The 6577-nt window shown below is 35.3% G+C and overlaps 1 long non-coding RNA gene across 1 annotated transcript; it reads left to right on the forward strand.

Annotated features, from left to right (window-relative positions):
* The first annotated feature begins 2310 nt into the window (after positions 1 to 2310).
* LOC116187521 lies at positions 2311 to 3555 on the forward strand. Its single transcript, XR_004152080.1, has 2 exons — positions 2311 to 2664; positions 2837 to 3555. It is a non-coding gene; the product is annotated as an uncharacterized LOC116187521 (long non-coding RNA).
* The last annotated feature ends 3022 nt before the right edge of the window (positions 3556 to 6577 follow it).

Raw genomic sequence — 6577 nt, forward strand, 5'->3', positions numbered from 1 at the left:
AGCAACCGGTCATGTGCCTTGAAGCCCCAATATCTATAATCCACGTTTCATTGCAACGAATAAAAATGAAACGATTACCGGTCTGTGTTTCACCCTCTTCTCGGGCCCGGCCAATGAAAGGAGACGTTGAAGTTGTCCTTCAGAGAAAGGTAACATCATGAAAGACTGATTGAGGCTTTGTGCTGTCTGTACAACATTGGCCTGGTTCAAGGCGCCTGCAGGTCGCCTACCAGAAGCACTGTACTACTTCTTCCCAGATGTTTCCTTCCATCCCTTCGAACTCCTTGGTTTAGGTTGATTATCCCAGCTGCCAGAACCTCGCTGCCCATCCGAATTTGTTGGACGCCCATGGAGCTTGTAGCAAGTGCTCCTTGTATGTCCAATCCGGTTGCAAAAATCACATTGAGGTCGATTACCTCCTTGTTGAACCGTAGACTTACTTTCAGCTAGCCCCCTTTGCCGCAAAAGCAGCAGCTTCTAGTCCTTGTGACTCGTGAGATCGTGCTATGGTTCTTTGCCTTTCATCCTAGCAAATCATCTGATAAACACGATTAAGACTAGGGAAGGGATCCATACTAAGTATATTTGAACGAGCCGTTGTAAATTCGGGATTTAATCCCATGAGAAACTGGTGGGCCTTCTCCTGTTCTCTTTGCCCTTATCGACTGGCAGCAGCTCCACAGACGCACGCACGGGAACAAGATACCGACTTCAGGAGGTTGTCCAATTCATCCCAAAGCCCCTTGAGCAACCCATAGTAATCTGCAGCAAGCCTCCCTTCTTGTCGAGAGATATATATTTCACTCTTAAGCTGATACACTCGTGTTTCATTTCCTTGAGCATCGTTGCCTCAAATCTTCCCATAGGACCCGAGCATTTTCAATACATGCTATACTAATGTAGGTCCTTCTCCAGTGAGTTTACTATCCATGGGACCACCAAAGAGTTTGCCATAACCCACAAAGGCTTGTTGGGATCACCTTCTGCAGGCTCGGCTAGAGTCCCGTCAATGAAGCCAACCTTATTCTTGGCACGGAGAGCCATTCACATTAGTCGAGACCATGTGAGATAATTTTCTCCATTCAATTTGCATTCAGTTAGTCGCAACACTGAACATCCGATGATGTCACAGTAAGCGGAGAAACAAGCGCTGTTGCGTTCGCTTCTGGCAGCAAGGCAGCGTTTCGCTAGACGCCTCCTCCAGTGGGAAGAGCAACCTGAGTTGTATTGCCTCCTGACATGATCAGGAAGGAACTCGGCCGATTGATTTGCCAAGCAAAGAATACGTTTGAGACTTGACACGGCCCCTAGACCGCCTGCTCTGATACCATGAAGAAATCGGTATGTAACCGATGATGAAGCTGGGAAGAAATCGGAGTTGCAGAGAAGGAAAATCTGCAGATTCTTCGGTAATTCATTCAGCAGTAAAGCCATGATTATATGGACGTTTACATTGGGGTAAATCTCTGGAAATATGGAGTCTAACTAGGAAACAAATAAAGTCTAGCCTAAAACAAAAAAAATACTTTACAGAATTACACAATCTTAGTAATACTCGAAGATATCTAGAGATATTTGACTGTAATAAAATATATCTACATACTATTTCACCCCCCCCCTTGCTATCTCCTACTATCTCTTCACTTTTTACTCTCTCCCTACTTTCCAATCTCACAATAACATTTAATATGCTCCTAATCTCTTCTCATTATATATTTTGAGTATCACATTATTAAAACAATTGCACATAACTATTTTGAACTTAAAACAAAAAAAAAATCATAGTTAAAGTTATAGAATTCATGCATTAATGTCAAAAAAATATTATTTATTAATTAATTGCTCACATAGTGTGGATGTGCGTGTAGTTTATTATAAATTAAAATAATAAAGTAAATCTTCATTATTATTTATATATAATATTATGGATATACTATTATTTAATTATTTTAAGTACTTGTTATTGAATAAATAAAATTAAGATTTAAAAAAATAATTTTTTTTCATTTTTAAATTTAAATTTAAATTATCTATTCATATGAGAATATAATATGATAAGGAAACTATTGCAAATTTACTTATCTTCCCAATCAATCTATTTTTGTGCCAAATACTATAATATTACGGTATCGAATACTTTAAAAAAAATATATTGTACTTACCAATTACGATAATATAACAATATTATATTTCTGAATTTATTTTTCTAATTATCTAATATTCGTTATCATTTTTTCCGGTGAAAGTTTTCTTCATAATTTAATAATTCGCCAACCAAACGATATCCCTTGTATGTTTTGGTATTGCAATCCTACACTAGTGGCATCCTGTCTTATCATCATAATACATATCTTTCCAGAAGAGAGTAGCGCTATTGCATCTTCCTTGTCATATTTATCTTTATTATTTTTTCTCGTTTTTTGTTCTGGTAAGTCATTTATCGTTGCCGATCTCTCCATGGTACTGCAGATGCAAGCTCTAAGCCGGCCGGTGCTGATATAACCAAATTGTGAACGGCGGACTGCGGCCCCAGCAGATCTGACACGCTGAACACTGGAGCTGGAGCTGCCCTTATCTAGTCGTAGATATTAAGGAAACATCCAATCTTATATACAGCGACTCCACGGTTGTCACTGTCCTTATTTCCAGCAAGGCGTATTACGCGTACGTACACGTTCCTAATTCATCCGAGGCATTATAGGATGAATGAATCAAATTTTCTTTCTTTTTTTCTTTTTGGATAAAGTAATTTAATACATATACATAATCGTATATATATGCACATATCTATAAATATGGCCTTTTCAACCAGAAACATTATATTTTCCACTGGCAGAGAGCACAAGGAATTCTCACTCAACCACGACGACAGGGATCTGAGATTGGGGGCTTAAGAGTAAAAAAAAGACTATTTCAGAGCTCAAAAGTTGGAGAAGATTGAGCAGAAGAAGAAGAAAAGAAAATGCAAAGGCCCGTACACATGCGGTCAGATTGATTCTTGAAACATGTGTTGCCCAATGATGAATGGTTGGTGATCCGCCTGAGGGGAGTGTGAAGACACAGCACTAGCCCGCTGATTCTTGAAATTGATGCACGCGCCGCAGCCATCGGGGCCCTGAGTATTTGTGCGGAGGCAATTATCGGGACGGAAGCCGTGACGTGAGTAAATATTGGCTGTGGCGATGAGGAGCAGAATGATGATATGGGTGGCGATGAACGTGTGGGGGACACTCAGCGGTTGGCTCTCCGCCTGCTTCTTGCTGGCTGAGGAGATTGCTCATTCTCTCGATGGCCCTGAGGAACGGTACTATCTCGACTGATTTTTTCTTCTTTTCCCCCTTTGAGGTCCTTATTTTTGGATAGAATGATGAGAGATTAGGATCTCTCGATTCGATTTACGGGTCAGGTACTGACTACCCGGGGCAAAAGGAGCACGAAGCCATCTCTAATGCTGTGATCGTGTTTGTATAGCTAGTCCCTTCTCGACCATCGGGGGCATAATTTGTAAATACACGATATAATATGCAATCGACCATCTCTTCCTAATTAAGAGCATTTTATGTGCACTCCTAACTATGTTTGTCTTGAATTTATATTGATCGATCCCGGGGCAGGAATTGATGTTGTAACTCCTAAACGGCTTATTGATAAGATTATGAGATATTGTACCTGGTAAGTATTGTTCGATAACATCTCATTGATCAATTCGAGATATGCTTATTAAAACACCGATTCCACAACTTATCTACGTTATGTACCAACCTTATACGCTCAAAACATAAGATATGAAATATAGTTGGGATATACTCAGTTACGGATCTCTTCAGTGTCCGGATTGAATTGCTTGGGCCCTTACAGGAACTAAAGAAATTGATGTCTAGTCTCGTAGCTCAACTCTCCTAGGTGCCTTTTGGTTTGAGTGTTGTTAAGGTTACCAAAAATGTTAAGATTATAAGGAAAATTTTAACCATGAAATCATACATTATTGTATTTGGAAAGTAAACTGGATTACTCGGAAAGTGAATAATGATATTATATTATATTATATTATTTTATTTATTAGAGTAAATATAGGAGAACCACCATGTTATTATGAGAATATCATGGGTCACGATTCAAATTCTTTCCTATTTATGGCCGGAAAATTTTTAACCGCGAAATACTTTCCTGGTTAAGATTTTTGGTCCAAACATATAAAAAAGAAAGGGAAAAACAGATCACTTGGGCTTCAGCTTAGAAATTGGCCACGGATTGCAAGTCGTATTACAAGTCCATAAGCCCATATGATATAATTAAGTCCAAATTTGTATAATGGAAATACGTATGATTATTCCAACATATATAGCAACATCTATCTCATCTGTTTAAGGAGCCATCTATTATGCTCGATCTCTAGATCGACTTGTTATGATGTAGTTCTCGTGGCAAAACCGATCAAATAACTACAAGAATACTAAGACGGTTTCCTAAAAGAATTAGACACTTTTTTTAGTATATAGAATAGACTAACGCATGGCATATGTCTCATCCCGAACATAAGTCTTTCTAGGTAGATAACCAAACAAAATGCTCGAAAGAGATAAGGTCTTATACAAATAAAATTCAAGCATATATGCCCCGTAAGAGGACAGGCAATGGATGTCTTGAATAGTGTGTTTGTTTTCCCAATAATGTTCAACTCAACTCAACTCAACTCCACTTATCTTCAATTCAACATCACAATCATTACTTTTTTTATTTTAAAATTTTTTTAACCATTTAATTCAATTTTTAATATTAAATTTTCTCAACTATTCATTACTTTTTCACAATTCAACAACACAATCATTGCTTAATCATTATTTTCTCTTAATTATTTATTACTTTTTCACACTTTTTCTCATAATTCAACAATACAATCATTACAAATCAATTAAAATCAAAACTCAATTCAACTGAACTCTCAATCCAAACGCAAGATGGCATATTTATGTGAAGTGACATGATTTCACGGTTAAGGGGATAAAAAGGGAAAAACAGTAGTATTAATTTCCGTATTTATATTTTTTCTTAACGTCATGTATAAATAATTGGAAAGTTATTTGGCATCCAAAAGCATATCTATACTCACCTCTTTCGTTTCATTCATTCAAATTAAGTTTGTCCAATCCTAATATGTTTTAATATCCCATCATTCTCAGTAGGAACCTAAAGTATGTATGTATATATATATAGATGAGAACCAATTCAACGTGACATATACTAGGATGATGGCCTGTGCTACGTAAGGTCAATAATGATGTTATTATGAAATTTTTTTATTGTGACATTTAAGCTAATATATGATAGTTAATGGAAAAAATTATGTGAGATTAATCATTTTTAAAGTAATAAGATAATTAATGTTCTGTAATCAGTTAAAATTAAGTTGAAGCTAGTAATCCTTTTTCTTGAATAATGTCAGAGCCAACATATCCTTGGTAAGCAGTAAAAAACAACACATTTTATAATTTATGAAAAATAATTTGAAATTTATACACTTCGTCAATTAAAGTTTATTATTTTTCCAATAAAATAAGTAGAAAAATATAAGTGTGGGCAATATAGAATCCGTATATACCCATACTACCCTAGATCTTAAAAGACTATGTCATAATAGTAGAATGTGGTACGTAGTATACGAGAAAATCATTCACTTGATCAAGTATGCTATCTATCAATTTTGCAATGAAATTCATGAAAACTAATTTATTGTAAAGCTTATAAAAAATAAATATGCATATTAATATTATTTACTTAATCGTTAATGTATATATATATTAATATATTCTTTTATAATATTATTATTTACTTCAACATTAAGTAATGTATTTATTATTGTATTACTTTACAATTTTATTATTTATTTTATCGTTAATAATTTATTTGTTAATAAGACAAGATAATAATGTAAACATACTTATTATTTTCGTTCGTTTATTCGTCAAAAATCGAATATAATATACTATAAGTAAAATGAATTTCTTAAAAATATAATAAAAAATAAACGAAAGCAAATCACAATCACGAGAATACGAAATCTGAATAGTACTTTTTCACGCGAAAACAGTCAAGTTTATATATATGTATAAATAGATATAGATTCATACATATATTAGGAAAAATTCAAACAAGGCGGTCCAAAGAAAATTAAAATAAATAAAAAGAGGAAAAGCTGTCAAGAGTTAGGCGGCGCGTCCCCCACCGCCTCTTCCAAAAGTCATCCATTCATCACCACACACACGCAGGGAGATGCCATCACCGAAAAAGCTTCAAATTCAAAAGCATCGTTCTCTCTCCTCTCTATCTTTCTCTCTTATCTGAATTTCCCATCCTTATATATATATATATATATATATATATATATATATATATATTTTTTTTTTTTTTTGTTTCCTCTCATTTTCATCGACCCTTTACCATTTCCCTGCGAGTCCAATCCGAAAGTTTCTTGCTTTGTGCCCACGCTTTCGAGAAAGCAGCTCCTCTGCATTTCCGCCATTGATAACTGTTGAGATATGTTGTCCCACATCGAAAAATGAGAAAGAAACCATAAGCT

Source organism: Punica granatum, chromosome 8 (assembly GCF_007655135.1).
Source record: "Punica granatum isolate Tunisia-2019 chromosome 8, ASM765513v2, whole genome shotgun sequence".
NCBI lineage: Eukaryota > Viridiplantae > Streptophyta > Magnoliopsida > Myrtales > Lythraceae > Punica > Punica granatum.